Source organism: Mobula hypostoma, chromosome 7 (assembly GCF_963921235.1).
Source record: "Mobula hypostoma chromosome 7, sMobHyp1.1, whole genome shotgun sequence".
NCBI classification, from domain to species: domain Eukaryota; kingdom Metazoa; phylum Chordata; class Chondrichthyes; order Myliobatiformes; family Myliobatidae; genus Mobula; species Mobula hypostoma.
Window position 1 is genome coordinate 387077 of NC_086103.1, and position 20666 is coordinate 407742.

The 20666-nt window shown below is 42.4% G+C and overlaps 1 protein-coding gene across 4 annotated transcripts in view; it reads right to left on the reverse strand.

The window, feature by feature from the left end:
* arap3 (ArfGAP with RhoGAP domain, ankyrin repeat and PH domain 3) overlaps positions 1-15871 on the reverse strand; it is a 375519-nt gene extending 359648 nt beyond the window's left edge. For 3 of the 4 annotated variants that reach the window (XM_063052998.1, XM_063052993.1, XM_063052997.1), the window contains exon 1: positions 15756-15871. The gene's annotated coding sequence lies outside the window, so the exon portion shown is untranslated. The remainder of the gene's footprint in view (positions 1-15755) is intronic. The other variant, XM_063052996.1, reaches the window with a different exon arrangement.
* Positions 15872-20666: the final 4795 nt, after the last annotated feature.

The window sequence follows — 20666 nt, forward strand, 5'->3', positions numbered from 1 at the left end:
GCTTCAGATATCACCTTCTACCTAGCCTCCTTGCCCTCCCCCCACCTTTTATGGTGGTGTCTTCCCCCTTCGATTTCAATCCTGAAGAAGGGTTTTGGCCTGAAACTTTGTCTGTTTACTCTTTTTCATTGATGCTGCCTGACCTGCTGAGGTCCTCCAGCATTTTGTGCATGGAGCTCATGAACTCTAATTCTGTTTTCAATTGGTCTGACCTACTGAACGTTTCCAACAATTTTTGTTCTTAGTTCAAGTTGTTAAGATCACTTTGCAAGGAACAGTACTTTTGAGCACAGTTGCATGGTGCACTGCCACATGAAAGCTGCATCCATCATCAAGGACAGCACCATCCAAGTCTTGTCCTCTTCTCACTACTACCGTTGGGCAGGAAGTACTGGAGCCTTAGTGCCAAACCACCAGGATCAGGACCAGTTATTAAGTTTAACCATTACGTTCCTGAACCATTGTGGTTAACTTCACTCACCACAACTCTGAACTGTTTCCACAACTGACAGACTCACTTTCAAGGATGCTTTACAACTCAATATCTCAGCATTGACTGATTTCCACAACTTGTCTCTGTTTGCTCATTGTTTGCCAGTCTTTGTTTGCATGTATTTCTTTTAGTAAATTCTGTTGTATTTCTTTATTTTTTTTTAAATGCCTGGAAGAAAATGAATTTGAAGAATGTAGATACAGACATAGAGTCAAAGCGAACTATAGCACAGAAACGGGCCCTTCAGCCCATATAGTTTGTGCCGACCCATTTAAACCCCTAGTCCTATTGACTGCAACTGGACCATGGTACCGTATATGGTAATAAATTTTACTTTGACTTTTGACTTTGAAAAGATGGAAGTGTCATTTAAATGAGATATTAATCTGAAGAATCAGGCAGAAATAGAATACCTTATGTTATTTGCTTGAGACAGAGTAGGGAAACACTTAATTCTCTGTCAATATTTATCAATCATTCATCTTCAAAGCAGACTATCTGATAGGGGTCGGCACAGCAACATCACATTCAGTGCAACACTATTAAATCAGCAGTGACCTGCCTGTAACGAGTTTGTATGTTCTCCCCATGACTGTGTGGGTTTTTTCCTGGTGCTCTGGTTTCATCCCACTTTTCAAAGACGCACGGGTTAGTAGGTTAATTGGAATTAGGTGGAACAGGCTGGTTGGGCAAGAAGGGCCTGTTACTTTACTGCATCTCTCAATAATGTAATAAAAATAATTAACTTACTGCAGATTTTGCAATTTTACTGAATGCATCTCGTCTACCATGGTTCAACAGTAATGGCACCTCATTTTACATCAAGAAAACACTATTGGCTACATATGCGTTAGGAGGATATCCTGGGGCCTGAAAGGTGCTTCATAAAGGCAGGTTCTACTTTTCCATTCCCACCCATGTGGATATCACTGTCAGCAGATTTTCCTCAGGCTTCAAACTGCATATAATATAATGAGTAACATCTACCCTGATTCCACAACAAAAATTGCTGATCAAAATCAGCCAGCTGCTAATAACTTCCAGCTTTCCATCCATATACAGCTGTTCTTCCACACTGTAGTTCTTTAAAAACAGATCAAAAGACACTGCAAATTGACCATTCTTAAAAATAATACAGAATTACAGAAGCTACTCAGCAGTTCTTTCTCTCTGATTCAATTTTTTCTAAAACCCAAGTAGTTCTTCTTTCAAGGAAATGCCAGAGTGCAACTCTCTGGGAATGGTTTTACTCATGTGTTTTCTTTCAGCGCAAGGTTTTGAATAACAGGGTTAGAATCCACAACAAATTTCCATAAAACCATAAAGCATATCATCAGAACAGACTTAAACCATTCAGCCCATTCAATCATGGCTCACTTAATATCCCTCTCAGTGCCACCTTCTCATGCCCTGTCCCCATGCCCTTACAAATCAAGAAAGTAACAACCTCCACTTTAAATATATCCAGTGACTTGGCTTCCACTTTAAGTATATCCAGTGACTTATCTTCCACGGTCCTCTGTGGCAATGAATTCCATAGATTCTCCAGTCTCTGGCTGAAGAAATTCCTCATCTCTGTTCTAAAGAGGCAACCTTCTAATTTGAGGCAGTGCCCTCTGGTCCTAGACTTCCCCACTAGGAAACATCCTGTCCACGATCACCCTATCTAGGTCTTTCAATATTTGATGTTTCAATGAGATCCCTCTTCATTCTTCTGAACTCCAGTGACTGCAGGCTCACAGCCATCAAACACTCCTCATATGTTAACCCTTCCTTTCCAGGAATCATTCTCATGAACCTTCTCTGGACTCTCTCCAATGCCAGCACATCCCTTATGCTCACAATTTTTAAATTACAGGGTTATATTCTACAGCAGATTTCACTCAAAAGTTACGTTTAAGTTTCAATTTCCTAATGTCTGTCTTTGCTCCTTTTGGTACATGTTTCACACACATGGGTTTTGGAGTCAAGTTCCCTCTATATTACAATCTATTTCTTTTGCAATTCATGTGCTGTGTTTCTTGAAACTTCACATCGAGTGACTCATTGATCAAAAGAGGAACAAGAGGCTCACCATTGCCTTGTAGCGGCTTCACAAACCAAATAAGCCTGTTATGTTGCAAAGTATTGCCAAAACTCGTATGAAGAGCTTCAAAAAGAAAATATTTTCCATTTGAAGGTGATGACTCAGGCTAGGCTACTCAATAACAACAATAAATTTAGATAGTGTCCTAATATTGTAAAGCATCTCATTGGTCTCTATCAAATTAAAGCTTACGCCCATCCTCGTATTACTGCAGATGACCTTCAGTTGGACCAAGTAGTGGGTTCCATGGAACTTCTTAGAAGCAGAGAAAATAGAAGGGAGGAGAAATTCCAGAAAACCATTTCAAACTTTCGAAGTTCAAAGTAGATTTAATATCAGTCTATATATGTCACATATCCCACCCTGAGATTCATTTTCTTGCAGGTATTCACAGAATAACATAGAAATACAATAGAGTAAATGAAAATTTTCACACAGAGTGACAAGGAACCAAACAGTGACAAGAAGACAAACAGTGCAAATACAAAAAAAAACAAATAATAGTGATGATAAGATTTTTGAAGGAAGGTAAAACATACCTTTTACCTAAAGGAGAAATCACAAATGACCCACCAAAATATCGTCCTATTGCTTCTTTATAAACTATGTATAAAATTGTAACATCATGTATCTAGCGACTAATCACCACTCACTCAGATAATCACAATATACTTACAGAAAGCAGAATGGATGCCGTAAGGGTATGAAAGAATGTAAAGAACAACTGATAATAGATTCTGTAAATCTAAATCATGCCCAGCAGAAAAGCAGAAATCTTTTATGTTGTTATACTGACTACAAAGTGACATTTGATTCTGTCCCACACCACAGTTAATAGAAGTTCTTAATATATCTAAACTACACCAAATACTTGTGAAATTTCTACAAAATCTGATGAAGCATTGGCACCTTATCCATTAACAGCCAAAAAAGTACAACCACCGTTATCAAAATAAGCTGAGGCATTTTCCAGCTCATTGTGGTTTTGGCTACCTTTAAACCAACTCTAATTTACCGAATCAGACCAAATAGAGCATCAAATCAGAAACAACCAAATTAATTTTACCTTGTTACATGCATGTTTGAAATATACAGTCTTTCACCAGTGAAGCTAAGCAATTAATTTAAATAGTAAAACTATTTTCAAAAGTTATAAACATGAACTTTGGACTAGGTAAGTACAGGACATCAAAGATAAAGAAAGGTGAAATTGAGCATAATGCAATAAAGGGAAAACGTTTCGCCAAATTTACTTCAGGGCTTGGAAAATCTGCCAAATAGATCTCAACAGTAAAAATATAACAAAGGAAATAAACACTTTTGCTGTACCCATACTAATATATTCCTTTGGCATAATATCTTGGTCTGGAACCAATCTGGAAAATTTACTGAGAAAAGTAAGAACTGAAATGACAAATTTTAGAAAATACTATGTACACTGGAATGCATTTAGGTTAGCACTACCTTTGGCAGAAGGGGGAAGAAGAATAAAAGACATTAAAAATTTACTGTACAGTCAGATAAAACTTCTAAGAATATATTTTCATTAGTAAAAACAGGATTTAGAACTTCATACAAGCATAAGCAATTCCAATAAGTACACAGCACTAAACTTAAATGACAGAACAACCCAGAAAAATGAAGAAATTATCATATTGAAGGAAAAGTGAATCAATGGAAGAGCATGACCCACCATGGAAGACATCTCCACAATCTAAGAAGACCAGATGTCAACAAGGAAGTGTCGAACACTTGGCTCATGTTGGAAACCTCTTCTCCAGAAACAGAGGGGTGCATTGTGGCAATACAGGGCCAGGTGGTTAACAGAAGAAATAATCAAAAGTGCATAATAAAAGACCAACAATTCAACATGCTAAAGGCAGAAAATACCAAGAGAAAATAGAAACAATCCAATGCATTACAGAATCCTGCAGCAGTTTAACTCACACAGGCACAATCAAGAGGCAAGCATCATTCCTTAAAATCTTGCTTTAAAATACATACACATAAAAGACATCATACCTTACTTTAGGTACAAGCCTGATCCAGTTTTAGAGTCAGAGTACTACGAATCATATTAAGCCTAATGCATTATTACACATCGGGCAATCTATATTAACTGTCTACATATATTATTACAGGATAAACAAACAAGAACAACTTACTTTATATATATATAGTCATTCCAAACACACATAAAGTAAATGGAAAACAGGAGGAATGTGCTCAATTAAGAGAGGAAATTAAAAAACTATGGAACACGAACAAGGTATATTTCTATTGTCCCAATAGTAATATCTACAACAGATATCATTCCAAAATTACTACATAATAGCAGTGAACAATTAGTCCCACATAACAATATTTATGTAAGTCTTCAGAAAACCACAATACTAAACACCACTAGAATAATTTGAAGGTTTCATACAATTGAGAAATGAGCGTTCTTGGCTATTCCCTACCATCGGCTTTACCCGCTTGAGCTGAGGAAAAATAAAAGTCTAATAAAAATAGTAACAATAATAATTAAGTAAATAAATAATATTGAGATTATTGAAGTTATCCACACTGGCTCAGGAGCCTGATGGTTGAAGGTTAATAACTGTTTCTGAACCTGGTGGCATGGGTCCTAAGAATCTTGTACCTCTTTCCTGATGCCAGTAGCAAGAAGAAAAAAGGCAGGAAGAGAATAAACAAATGGAGAACTGAGAGTTCAGCCTAGTCCATCACGAAAACCAGCGTCCCCTCCATTGACTCTGTCTATACTGCCAACTGGCTTGGAAAAGCAGTGAGCATAATCAACGATCCCTCCTAGAGGCTTGGTAGCACCAGTCGATCTGTCCTCCTCAAGACTGCATTGGTCTCCCCCAAGTGCACCAATTTCCTCCCACATTCCGAAGACATATGTGCGAGGGTTAGTAAGGTATGGGCACGCTATGTTGGCAGCAGGTCGCTAGAACTACACACAAGAATGATAACCAATATGATGAAAAACTCTGCCAATGCAAGAAAGCAGGTGGATATACAGATAAATAGATGTTACTGAGAACATGAGTTGTAGAGCCCTTGAAAACAAGTCCATTGGTTGTGGAATCAGTTTAGTGTTGAAGTGAGTGAAGTTATCCACACTGGTTCAGGAGCCTGATGGTTGGCAACTTACAGTATCCACACTTATCATGAATGAAGTTGTCCTGGCTTTTTAAATAGATCAATTGGATAGAAGAGCAAAGAAGTCATAACAATTCCTTATAAAACAGCTAGTGCACTGTGTCCAGGTCTGTAGGTCACATTTTAGGAAAATTATAAAAGGGTAGGAGAAGGTGAAAAAGAAAATTACTGTATTGTTTTCAGGAAATAGGCACATTAGTTATCTGCAAAGGATAGAGAAGCTGGTATTGTTCTCCTTCGGACAGAGGAAGTCACATTGATTACAGACATATTTAAAGTCATGAAGGGGAACTGTTCTCATTGGCAAAGGGTCAAAACCAGAAGAACAATGAAGAAATGTGATTGGCCAAAGAACATAAGTGACATCATTTTTTAATAAAAGCATAGAGATAGTGGGGCAGATTCCACTGTGACTCACGGAAGGAGTTGGATTAAAGTTAAAGTCAAGTTTATTGTGATATGCAATAAATGCAGATGTGCACAGATGCAATGAAAACATAGCAGCATCATTGGCACAAAACATCATACAAGCAAAGTTAACAGGAAACACATACATTAAATAGAAATTAGACAATTTTTACAAAAAAGCACACATTTAAAACAAAAAAGTCCATTTCAGTGCAATATCAGAAAGGAAGGAATTGGCAGGGTTACAGAGAAACGATGAGTAATTGAACAAGCTAAAATGCTCTTACACTGAGTCAGTCATAGTTGTAGTTCGATCACTCAAGTCAAGCAGGATGTTCTCCTAAGGGGTTTAGGGTGGATTCACTTAATAGACAACATCTATGCATGACTTTGTTTAATGGGGAGGCTGATGTATGGGGAGCTACCAAAGGGTCCATGACAGATCAGGCTCAGGGTCCAGTGGCATTGAATGCAAGATGACTGCAGACTCTTCACTGCCTCAGCCTTCCTCCACTTTCATTATCATTGTGGTGTACAATCATCTTTTACCAACTCTACTGTTTAGGTCTTGGTTGGACCACTCTTTGCCTGGAACCTCCCCTTTGACCTTACTGCCATTGTGACCCTACCAGGAGCTCCAAATGGCTAAATAGCCAATAGTATTGCTCTTGGGATCTCAGGAACTCACAGGCCGCTTCATGACAAGGTGATGACCCTCAGGGACTCAATGGGCTTAATAGCTTGCTTCCATATTCTGTGGTTCTGTAGCACCACATCCTGAAGTCTGAAAATGATGCTTTGAGCTATGATTGGTGATTTCCAGATCAGGACCAATGATAAGCCAAGTTTCCAAACTGATGGGCTTGGGAGGATGGGTGAAAGGGAAATGAATGAAGGGTGCAGTGAGAAATAAACCAACATCAAAAACACTTTCCATGTTTTATAGAGTACTAAATCATTGATTACAAAATAGAATTAGGCTAGATCTAGGAACATGTCTCCTCATTGGAGACTCTATAGTCAGGGAAGCAGGCAGGAGATTTTGTGGACGTGAGAAAGACATCCGCATGGTTTGTTGCCTCCCTGGTGCCAGGGTCCGGAATGTCTCTGACCGGGTGCAAGACATCCTGGTACGAGAGGGAAACCAAACAGAAGTCTTGATGCATGGTGGGACCCACGACATAGGCAGGAAGAGGCATGAGGGTCCTGAAGAGTGAGTTTCAGGAACTAGGCAGAAGGCTGAAGAACAGGACCTCAAGGGTGGCGTTCTCAGGATTGCTGCCAGTGCTACGTGACAGTGATGGTAAGAATTGGAGGAGATGGCAGTTGAATGCGTGGCTGAGGAGTTGGTGCAGGGTGCAGGGTTTTAGATTTTTAGATCATTGGGATTTCTTCTGGGGAAGGTGGGACCTGTACAGATTGGATGGGTTGCACCTGAACTCGAGGGGGAGCAGTATCCTTGCAGGTAGGTTTGCTAGCATGGTTCGGGAGGGTTTAAACTAATTTGCAAGGGGGATGGGACCCAGAGCGATAGAGCAGTGAAAGAAGTGCATGGAGTAAAGCCAGATCTAACATACAGAGAGCTTTTGAGGAAAGAGAAGCAGAATAAATGGTGTAAAGACAGTAACGTAGAAGGGCTGAAATGTGTGTACCTCAATGCAAGAAGCATCAGGAACAAAGGTGATGAACTCAGAGTTTGGATACATACATGGAATTATGATGTAGTGGCCATTACAGAGACTTGGCTGGCACCAGGGCAGGAATGGATTCTCAGTATTCCTGGATTTCAGTGCTTTAAAAGGGATAGGGAGGGCGGAAAAAGGGGAGGAGGGGTGGCATTACTGGTCAGGGATACTATTACAGCTACAGGAAGGGTGGGTAATGTAGCAGGATCCTCTTTTGAGTCAATATGGGTGGAAGTCAGGAACAGGAAGGGAGCAGTTACTCTATTGGGGGTATTCTATAGGCCCCCTGGTAGCAGCAGAGATACAGAGGAGCAGATTGGGAGGCAGATTTTGGAAAGGTGCAAAAATAACAGGGTTGTTATCATGGGTGACTTTAACTTCCCTAATATTGTTTGGCACCCGATTAGTTCCAAGAGTTTAGATGGGGCAGAATTGTTAAGTGTGTCCAGGATGGATTCCTGTCACAGTATGTGGACAGGCCGACCAGGGGGAATGCCATACTAGATCTAGTACTAGGTAATGAACCGGGTCAGGTCACAGATCTCTCAGTGGGTGAGCATCTGGGGGACAGTGACCACCACTCCCTGGCCTTTAGCATTATCATGGAAAAGGATAGAATGAGAGAGGACAGGAAAATTTTTAATTGGGGAAAGGCAAATTATGAGGCTGTAAGGCTAGAACTTACGGGTGTGAATTGGGATGATGTTTTTGCAGGGAAATGTACTATGGACACATGGTCGATGTTTAGAAGTCTCTTGCGGGACGTTAGGGATAAATTTGTCCCGGTGAGGAAGATAAAGAATGGTAGGGTGAAGGAACCATGGGTGACAAGTGAGGTGGAAAATCTAGTCAGGAGGAAGAAGGCAGCTTACATGAGGTTTAGGAAGCAAGGATCAGATGGGTCTATTGAGGAATATAGGGAAGCAAGAAAGGAGCTTAAGAAGGGGCTGAGAAGAGCAAGAAAGGGGCATGAGAAGGCCTTGGCGAGTAGGATAAAGGAAAACCCCAAGGCATTCTTCAATTATGTGAAGAAAAAAAGGATGACAGGAGTGAAGGTAGGACCGATTAGAGATAAAGGTGGGAAGATGTGCCTGGAGGCTGTGGAAGTGAGCGAGGTCCTCAATGAATACTTCTCTTCGGTATTCACCAATGAGAGGGAACTTGATGATGGTGAGGACAATATGAGAGAGGTTGATGTTCTGGAGCATGTTGATATTAAGGGAGAGGAGGTGTTGGAGTTGTTAAAATACATTAGGACAGATAAGTCCCCGGGACCTGATGGAATATTCCCCAGGCTGCTCCACGAGGTGAGAGAAGAGATTGCTGAGCCTCTGGCTAGGATCTTTATGTCCTCGTTGTCCACGGGAATGGTACCGGAGGATTGGAGGGAGGTGAATGTTGTCCCCTTGTTCAAAACAGTTAGTAGGGATAGTCCGGGTAATTATAGACCAGTGAGCCTTACGTCTGTGGTGGGAAAGCTGTTGGAAAAGATTCTTAGAGATAGGATCTATAGGCATTTAGAGAATCATGGTCTGATCAGGGACAGTCAGCATGGCTTTGTGAAGGGCAGATCGTGTCTAACAAGCCTGATAGAGTTCTTTGAGAAGGTGACCAGGCATATAGATGAGGGTAGTGCAGTGTATGTGATCTATATGGATTTTAGTAAGGCATTTGACAAGGTTCCACACGGTAGGCTTATTCAGAAAGTTAGAAGGCATGGGATCGAGGGAAGTTTGGCCAGGTGGATTCGGAATTGGCTTGCCTGCAGAAGGCAGAGGGTGGTGGTGGAGGCAGATACTCTAGTGAAGTTTGAGAGACTACTAGACAGGTATATGGAGGAATTTAAGGTGGGGGCTTATATGGTAGGCAGGGTTTGAGGGTCGGCACAACATTGTGGACCGAAGGGCCTGTACTGTGCTGTACTGTTCTATGTTCTATAACCACAGAGGAGAATGCATGAGAGGTAGTTCAAAGTACAAAATAAATTTATTATTAAAGTACATAAATATCTTCTAAACTCAATGTACCAAAGAAATCACATGCTTACAATGACCGATACAAGTAGGCAAGATGGCACTGGTGAACCATGGCGACGTGCTGAGGGCAGTTTACAAAACTTTTAAATATACTTCTGAACTACTCTCACTGCAATCTATGTTTTCCCTTTAAGTCATGTACTTTCGAACTATCTTAAGAAACTAACCACTTCATTGTCTTCTGAAGGAGGGACTCAGCAGACTTAATGCTCAGGTTTGAAAGTATGGCACCTTTAAGTGGATGAAGGAATATCGCCATGAGATTAGAGAGGGAGGAGAGAGAACTCCAAGCAATACTGAAGCACTGAGCACTACCATCAGCAAACAAGAAACAGCCTACCCCAAAGCCTTTCAAATCATTGTCAGAGCTTTTAGGAAGAAACCTCTGTCCATTTATCATCAACATATAACCTGCAGTATTAAGGGTCCCAATGCATCAACCACTGCTATACTACAGTTGGGAATGCCTAGCATTCCATGCCTAGACTGCATTTCAGGAAATCTCATCACGTGGCTGCCCTCCTTCCTGCATACAGGAAGAGGCTAAAGAGCAAGACTCCAGAGATAAAGACAATAAGGAGGAGGTGATGGGAGACAGAGGAGTTGTTTGACATCAGTGGACTGGGCCATATTCAAGGACTCATCAGAGCATCTGATCCGATACATCATGATTGTCACAAACTTTATAAAAACAGTCATAAACAAATGTGTCCCATCAAAATCATTCAGTCTTCCCCAACTAGAAACCTTGAATAAACTGTGAGATCTACAATCTGCTGAGGCCCAAATGAAAGGCATTCGGGTCTGGTGAGCAAATAAGAACAAGAGGTACACATACAATCTCCAGAAAGCCATCTCTGTGTGAAGTGGCAATTCTAGACCAAACTTGAATCATTGATGGATGTTCGACAGCTGTGGCAAGGCTTGAAGGCTATTACCACTAAAAAATGAAACTAAGCGACATAGGTGACAACAAGACTTCGCTCCCAGATGAGCTCAATGCCTTCTATGTTTGCTTTAACCATCAAACCATGGAGGAATCTTCACAAACTCTGACAGCCCCCAATGACCCTGTGAGTGCAGTCTCTGGGGCTGATGTAAGAACATTCTTCAAGAGAGTGAACCATGGAAAGCACCTAGGCCAGGTGGGGTGCCTGTCTGAGATCTAAAGATCTGTGCTGATTACATAGGACCATAAGTTTAATGAGTCATATCACCAAGATACTTCTAAGAATTTTGATGACAAGAGCTGAAAGTAAGATACAAGCTGAAACAGGCAAAGAACAATGTGATTTTGTGAAAGACAAAGGTACAAGAAACACAATATTGATGTTAAGGATACTACCAGAACGAGCTATTCAAGTGCAAAAAGATTTGTTTGTTTGTTTTATCGACTACACAAAAGCATTTGATAAAGTGAAGCACAATAAGTTATTCAAAATATTACAGAAAACTCTAGATCTAGATTCGAAAGACCTCCGCCTAATCAGAAATCTGTACTGGGAGTAAACTGCTGCTGTAAGAATAGATGGAGAAGTGAGTCAGTTTATGAAAATCAAGACAGGCGTTAGACAAGGGTGTGTTTTCTCCCCTGATTTATTTAATGTGTACAGTGAAACAATATTACAAAAAATAAGAGACATCTTGGGAATCAAAGTGGGTGGTGAAAACATCAATAATTTCAGATATGCAGAGGACACTGTGTTAATTGCAAGTATGGAGGAAGAACTACAAAACTTAATTGATATAACAGTTGAAGAAAGTGCAAAAATGGGTCTACCTATCAATTACAAAAAGGCAGAATGTATGGTAATATCCAAAAAGGAGGAGAATCCTATCTGCAGGCTGAGAATAAATGGGGAAGACATAAAACAAGTAAAGAACTTTTGCTACTTAGGAAGCTGGGTGACATCAGATGGCAGGTGCGATTTGGACATCAAAAGAAGAATAAGGATGGCAAAAGGCACCTTTACAAGAATGAAGACCAATACTAAACTAGGCATGACAACCCACCTCAGAGCACTGAAATGTTACATTTATCCAGTTATGGTATATGGGTCAGAATGTTGGACAATATCTAGTAACATGAGGAAACGAATTGAAGCAGCAGAAATGTGGTTTTTGAGGAGGATGCGAAGAATACAATGGACAAAACGAATATCTAACGAGGATGTCATGAACAAAGCAAACACAAAAAAAGAAATAATGTATGAGATCATGAAAAGGCAATGTAACTTCATTGGACATGTGATTAGGAAAGAGGAGTTAGAATGCACGGTAATTATGGGAAAGACTGAAGGGAAGAAAGCGAGAGGAAGACAACGACAAATAATGATGGAGACAGCAGCCAGAGAACTGGAAATTAATACCAATGAATTGATCCACTTGACCCGAAACAGGTGTGTGTGGGCCATGGCAGTCAAAGCTCAAACTGGGCATGGCACCTGATGATGATGATGATGATTAACTGGCTGGATTGCTAACCAATGTCTTTAACCTCTTGCTTTGGCAGTCTGAGGTACCCAACTGCCTTAACAGGCTTCAATTATACTAGTGCCTAAGAAGAACATGGTAACCTGCTTCAATGACTATCATCCGGTAGCACTTACATCCACTGTAAAGAAGTACTTTGAGAGATTGGTGATGAACTATATAAACTGTCTGAGAAGTGACTTGGATCCACTCCAATTTGTCTACCAGCACCACAGGTCCTCAGCAGTTGTCATTTTATTGGCTCTTCACTCAAGCCAGGAACATATGGACAGCGAAGGTGCATTGATCAGAATGTTCTTCACAGACTACAGCTCAGCAATCAATACTATCACCCTGTCAAAATTAATAAATAAATAAGCTTTCAGTCCTTGGTCTCAATACATGCTTGTGCAATTGGATCCTTGATTTCCTCACGTGCATATCCCAATCAGATCAGACTAGTAGCATCATCTTCTCCACAATCTCCATCATCACAGGTGCACCACAAGGCTGTGTGCTTAGCCCCCTCCTCTACTCACTTTATACCTATGACTGTGGCTAAACACAGCTCCAAAGCCATGTTTAAGTTTGCTGATGACATCACAGTCGTAGGCCAAATCAGAGGTGGTGACAAACCAGCATACAGGAGTGAAATTGGAAATCTGGCTGAGTGGTGTCATAACAGCAACCTCTTACTCAGTGTCAGCAAGATCACAGAGTTGAATACAGAGAAGGAAACCCGAGGTCCATGAGCCAGCCCTCATCAAGGGATCAGAAGTGGAGAGTGTCAGCAACTTTAAATTCTTCAGTGTTATCACTTCAAAGGAAGTGTCTTAGGTCCAGCACATAAATGCCTTTACGAAGAAAGCATGTCTACATCCCTACTTCCTTAGACATTTGTGAAGATTTGACATGACATCTAAAACTTTGACAACTTTTATAGATGTATGGTGGAGAATATACGGACTGGTTGCGTCACGGCCTGGTATGGAAACATCAATGCCCTTGTCAGGAAAATCCTACCGAATGTGGTGGATATGACTCAGTTGATCACGGGTAAAGCCATTGAGCACATCTACACAGAGCACTGTTGCAGGAAAGCAGCATGCATCATTAATAACCCCCACCACCCAGGTCATTCTCTCTTCTCCCTATTGCCATCAGGAAGAAGGTACAGGAGCCTCAGAACTCATACCATCAGGTGTGGTGAACAGTTACTACCCCTCAACCATCAGGCTCTTGAACAAGACGGGATAACTTCACTCGGCCCATCACTGAACTGTTCCCACAACTTAAAGACACACTTTCAAGAACTATTCATCTCATGTTCTCAATACTTATTGTTTATTTATTTAATTTATTTATTAATTATCATGATTATCATTGTACTTTTTTTCTCAGCTCAGTCTGATACATCCTGAGGTATGGGGCAAAGCCAAGCACACTCATTGCTCATGTGTTGGGAACTTTCAGACTATTCTAATAGCGTTTAGTATTGTGGCTTCCTGAAGATTTACATAAATATTGCTATGTAGGCCTAATTGTTTAATGCTATTGTGTAGTGACTTTGGAATGATATCAGTTGTAGATATTACCATTGGGACAATGTATACCCTGTTTCTGTTTCATTGTCTTTCAAGTTACTCTCTTAATTCAGCATACTTCTGGTGTTTTTCACTTATTGATTTCTATACGTTATGTGTGATTGGAATGACTATATCTATTAAATAATTTGTTCTTGCTTGTTTATCCTGTATTATTATAACTGGACAGTTATTATGGAATAATGTATTACTGCAACAATGGATCAGCAGTAATATAATTTGTGGGACTCTGACTCCAAAAATTGAATCATTTGTGTATTTATAGTAAGGTATGGTGTCTTTTATGAGTTTTGTATTTTAAAGCAATATTTTGGTAAGTAATATTTGCCATTTGATTGTGCCTGTGTAAGTAATCAGATTGAGTTATACTGCTGAAGGATCCTGTAATATGTTGCATTGTTTCTGGTTTCAATACATTTTCTGCATCTGACTTGAATGTGTTGGTCTTTTATTATGTATTTTTCATTTTTTTTAATGTTAATCACCTGGTCCTGTATTGCCACAAGGAACCCTTCTGTTTCTGGGAAGAGCTCTCCAAATCTGAGACAGGCATTGGACACTTCCTTGCGGACATCTAGTCTGCTCAGATTGTCGGAATGTCTTCCATGAAGGATCATGCTCTTCCATTGGTTAACCTTTTCTTCTGTAGTGATTATTTCATTTTTTGGGTTATGCTTTCCTTTAAGTTTAGTGGTGTGTACTACTAATCAGACTTGCATGTGTTTGCGTGGAGTACTAAATTCTGTTTTCATTGATGAAAATGTACCATTAGAAGTTTTATCTGACGTGTGTTTTTTTTTGTGTCTGTTAGTCCTCTTCCTCCTTCTGTCCTAGGTAGTGTGTTAATCGAAGTTGCGTTCGAGTGTACACGGCGTTTTCTAAAATTTATCATTTCAGTTCCATTTCCGACCAAGATATTATGCCAAAACAATACATTGATATGGGTATAGAGAAATTGTTCATTGCCTCTGCTATATTTTACTATTGAACTCTACTTTTTTTTTGTATTCGCATAATTGGTTTCTCTTGTACATTGGTTGTTTGTCCTATTGGGTGCGATTGATTCTATTGTGTTTATTGGATTAACTGCGTATGCCCGCAAGAAAATGAATCTCAGGGTTGTATATGATGGCATAAAGGTACTTTGACAGGAAATTTACTTTGAACTTCGAATTTTTGCAATAGAACGCACATGCCAGCTTCTACCATGCACCGTCGGTAAGTGATATTCATTACCACGTATCAGAGTCGGTGTTTCACCAATGGAGCTCTCAAGCTTTCAGTAGAACCCTCATTGGTAATCCATATGGAAAAACCAAATCTCCCAGCCTTGCTTCACCAATGCAATCCTCGTTGGTACCTACGTCGGGAAAACCATTAACACGGGGACCATTTGGGATAAGCCTACCCGGCAGCGGTGTATTAATCCAAATACACACCAAGTCCATTCCGTATCATAATCAATACCACTGGAGTCGAGTCAAACACAGTGATCAAACACTGCTGTGAACATTGAGGTTTCTGATCAGAAAACTTCAAGCCAACGATATAGCCGACAGCGTATAGCAAAATACCCATTCATTTCAGCATTATCAGTTCCCGTAATTATACCCGCAGCTGATTGTCCGCCTGCTTTCAGTAGCGAAACGCTCAAGTTTCGTTGTCGGTAACGCACAAGTTCAAACAGTAGCTAATTTATAAACAAGTTGAACAGAACAGAATCTTGCCTCTGATTCATATTGTACCCTTGCTGAAACCACTCCCAAGGAAAGAGTCGATTGAATTATTTAGCAATTGCCATACCTTTTGCACACTCGCACCGCAGTACCCGGAGCTGACTCAGGAAAATCCTCACTTTTTTGTTTGTGCTGCCCGACACTGTGTGCGCGCCTTCTTGACTCACTCACTGCCTGCCGTTTGTGTCACTTTAACAATCGGCGAGTGAGAGAGCAGCGCAGACGAGGCGCGTCAAAGTGAGAAATCAGCTGTTAAAGAGGAGGAGCACAGGCCACTAACAGCTCTTCTAACACTGAATCCGGATCCAATAAATGCCCAAACTCTCTTCCAATCCTCTCCCAAGGAGCACCCCCCCAAAAAAAAATGTTTTACCTTTCTGTAGTTTACTTAAGAATAAAACTTTTTAAACAATGAAAAAATCAATGAAAGTTGCTTAACTATGTCAAAGTTTACGCAAGCGGCAGCGGAGGGAGTGCTCGCTTTTTTGTTTAAATCGGCGAGGTGGGAAAGAGGTAGTTTCTTAAATTGCGGAGAATGCATGAGAGGGACGGGAGAAAAAAGATGGACAATCTGTGATAAAGTGGAGACATAACAAATAGATGGGGTGAAAGAGAGTGTTAATGAGAGAAGAGGTAAACAATAGATGGGATGAAAAGGTGTAAATGGTAACCATCCGCCCTTGTCAGATTTCCTGGTGCATCCGAAGCATTGTGGCGGGTTCACAGAGGAAAGATGAGGTGGTCCTCTACAAATTTATCTCGAACTTCAGTGTGTGTCTAAACCACAAAGAGGTCAAGATGTGACTGGATGCAGAATTAAAGTGACAGCTCGGGGTCACGCGAGGGACAGAACAGAGTTACTATGCAAGCCAAGCATTCTGGCCTGATCAAGAATACAAAGTCCAGAGAATGAGTACGGGGATATAAAGTTTTTGGCGTAGTGGTCCGGTAGCTTCAGAACACTGACATTCTACTTCCTGTAACTTCCGGTAATGTATTGATGACGCTTTGTCCTTCTGCCCACTAACGCACCTGACAAAAAAAATTTGTGTGTTTGTGATCAGCAGAGAAGATCTCAGATCGGAAGACTTAACAATTGCAGTGTGACTCGCAGCTTCATCTTATGACCAGTTTTATTACCAGAGTACGGAGAAGTGGCTTCTCTATGATGAAAACAACAGGAATTCTGCAGATGCTGGAAATTCAAGCAAAACACATCAAAGTTGCTGGTGAACGCAGCAGGCCAGGCAGCATCTCCAGGAAGAGGTACAGTCGACGTTTTGGGCCAAGACCCTTCGTCAGGACTAACTAAAGGAAGAGCTAGTAAGAGATTTGAAAGTAGAAGGGGGAAGGGGAGATCCGAAATGATAGGAGAAGACAGGAGGGGGAGGGATGGAGCCAAGAGCTGGACAGGTGATTGGCAAAAGGGATATGAGAGGATCATGGGACAGGAGGCCCAGGGAGAAAGACAAGGGGGGGGGGACCCAGAGGATGGGCAAGGGGTATAGTCAGAGGGACAGAGGGAGGAAAAGGAGAGTGAGAGAAAGAATGTGTGTATATAAATAAATAACGGATGGGGTACGAGGGGGAGGTGGGGCATTAGCGGAAGTTAGAGAAGTCGATGTTCATGCCATCAGGTTGGAGGCTACCCAGACGGAATATAAGGTGTTGTTCCTCCAATCTGAGTGTGGCTTCATCTTGACAGTAGAGGAGGCCGTGGATAGACATGTTAGAATGGGAATGGGATGTGGAATTAAAATGTGTGGCCACTGGGAGATCCTGCTTTCTCTGGGGGACAGAGCATAGGTGTTCAGCAAAGCGGTCTCCCAGTCAGCGTCGGGTCTCGCCAATATATAGAAGGCCACATCGGGAGCACCGGACGCAGTATATCACCCCAGCCGACTCACATGTGAAGTGTCGCCTCACCTGGAAGGACTGTCTGGCGCCCTGAATGGTGGTAAGGGAGGAAGTGTAAGGGCGTGTGTAGCACTTGTTCCGCTTACAAGGATAAGTGCCAGGAGGGAGATCAGTGGGGAGGGAGGGAGGGATGGGGGGGACAAATGGACAAGGGAGTCGCGTAGGGAGCGATCCCTGCGGAAAGTGGGGGGGGGAGGGAAAGATGTGCTTAGTGGTGGGATCCCGTTGGAGGTGGCGGAAGTTACGGAGAACAATAAGTTGGATCCGGAGGCTGGTGGGGTGGTAGGCGAGGACCAGGGGAACCCTATTCCTAGTGGGGTGGCGAGAGGATGGAGTGAGAGCAGATGTGCGTGAAATGGGGGAGATGCGTTTGAGAGCAGAGTTGATGGTGGTGGAAGGGAAGCCCCTTTCTTTAAAAAAGGAGGACATCTCCCTCGTCCTGGAATGAAAAGCCTCATCCTGAGAGCAGATGCAGCGGAGACGGAGGAATTGCGAGAAGGGGATGGCATTTTTGCAAGAGACAGGGTGAGAAGAGGAATAGTCCAGATAGCTATGAGAGTCAGTAGGCTTATAGTAGACATCAGTGGATAAGCTGTCTCCAGAGACAGAGACAGAAAGATCCAGAAAGGGGAGGGAGGTGTTGGAAATGGACCAGGTAACCTTGAGGACAGGGTGAAAGTTGGAGGCAAAGTTAATAAAGTCAACGAGCTCAGCATGCGTGCAGGAAGCAGCGCCAATGCAGTCGTCGATGTAGCGAAGGAAAAGTGGGGGACAGATACCAGAATAGGCACGGATCATAGATTGTTCCACAAAGCCAACAGAAAGGCAGGCATAGCTAGGACCCATACTGGTGCCCATAGCTACACCTTTAGTTTGGAGGAAGTGGGAGGAGCCAAAGGAGAAATTATTAAGAATAAGGACTAATTCCACTAGATGGAGCAGAGTGGTAGTAGAGGGGAACTGATTAGGTCTGGAATCCAAAAAGAAGCGGAGAGCTTTGAGACCTTCCTGATGGGGGATAGAAGTATATAGGGACATCCATGGTGAAAATAAAGTGGTGGGGGCCAGGGAACTTAAAATCATCAAAAAGTTTAAGAGCGTGAGAAGGGTTACGAACATAGGTAGGAAGGGATTGAACAAGGGGGGATAAAACCGTGTCGAGGTATGCAGAAACAAGTTCGGTGGGGCAGGAGCAAGCTGAGACAATAGGTCTGCCAGGACAGGCAGGTTTGTGGATCTTGGGTAGGAGGTAGAAACAGGAAGTGTGAGGTGTGGGAACTATGAGGTTGGCAGCAGTGGAAGGGAGATCCCTTGAGCGGATAAAGTCGGTGATGGTGTGGGAGACAATGGCCTGGTGCTCCTTAGTGGGGTCACGATCGAGGGGTAAATAAGAGGAGGTATCGGCGAGTTGTCACTGTGCCTCGGCAAGGTAGAAGTCAGTACGCCAGACTACAACAGCACCCCCCTTATCGGCGGGTTTAATAATAAGGTTAGGATTAGTGCGGAGGGAGTGGAGAGCACAGCATTCAGAAGGAGTAAGGTTGGAATGGGAACAAGGTGCGGTGAAGTCGAGACGGTTGATGTCCCATCGGCAGTTAGCGATAAAGAGATCCAGAGCAGGCAGAAGACCAGAACGGGGTGTCCATGAAGAAGAGGAGGGTTGAAGACGGGAGAAGAGGTCATCGGTGGGGGTGGAAGAGTCCTTGCCGAAGAAGTAGGCTCGGAGACAGAGACGGCAGAAGAAGAGTTATTATTCTCCGTAACTTCCGCCACCTCCAACGGGATCCCACCACTAAGCACATCTTTCCCTCCCCTCCTCTCTCTGCTTTCCGCAGGGATCGCTCCCTACGCGACTCCCTTGTCCGTTCGTCCCCCCCATCCCTCCCCACTGATCTCCCTCCTGGCACTTATCCTTGTAAGTGGAACAAGTGCTACACATGCCCTTACACTTCCTCCCTTACCACCATTCAGGGCCCCAGACAGTCCTAATACGTGAGGCGACACTTCACCTGTGAGTCGGCTGGGGTGATAAACTTGCTGAACACCTATGCTCTGTCCGCCAGAGAAAGCAGGATCTCACATTTTAATTCCACATCCCATTCCCATTCTGACATGTCTATCCACGGCCTCCTCTACTGTCAAGATGAAGCCACACTCAGGTTGGAGGAACAACACCTTATATTCCGCCTGGGTAGCCTCCAACCTGATGGCATGAACATTGACTTCTCTAACTTCCCCTTATGCCCCACCTCCCCCTCGTACCCCATCTGTTATTTATTTATATGCACACATTCTTTCTCTCTCGCTCCTTTTTCTCCCTCTGTCCCTCTGACTATACCCCTTGCCCATCCTCTGGGGTCCCCCCCCCCTTGTCTTCCTCCCCAGACTTCCTGTCCCATGATCCTCTCATATCCCCTTTACCAATCACCTGTCCAGCTCTTGGCTCCATCCTTCCCCCTCCTGTCTTCTCCTATTATTTTGGATCTCCCCCTCCCCCTCCCACTTTCAAATCTCTTAATAACTTTTCCTTCAGTTAGTCCTGACGAAGGGTCTTGGCCTGAAACGTCGACTGTACCTCTTCCTAGAGATGCTGCCTGGCCTGCTGCGTTCACCAGCAACTTTGATGTGTGTTGCTTCTCTATGATGAAGATTTATTGTCATCAAAAGTTCTTGGCTAGTCGAATTAAAGAGAAACCAAAGGCATTTGACATATAAAACAAAAGTAAAGGGCCAGGACATTGAACGCACAACATTACAGTACTTCACAGGCCCTTTGGCCCACAATGTTGTGCCAACCTTTTAACCTACTGTAAGATCAATCTAACCTTTCCCTCCTATATAACTCTCCATTTTACCACTTACCATGTGCCTATCTAAGAGTTTCTTTAATGCCTCTAATGTATTTGCTCAACCACCACCCTTGGCAGAGTGTTCTATGCACCCACCTCTCTCAGTGTAAAGAACTTACTTATGATATCTCTCCTATACTTTCTTCCAAACACTTTGAAATGCTGGACTCTTGTATTAGCCATTTCTGCTCTGGGAAAATGTCTCTGACTGT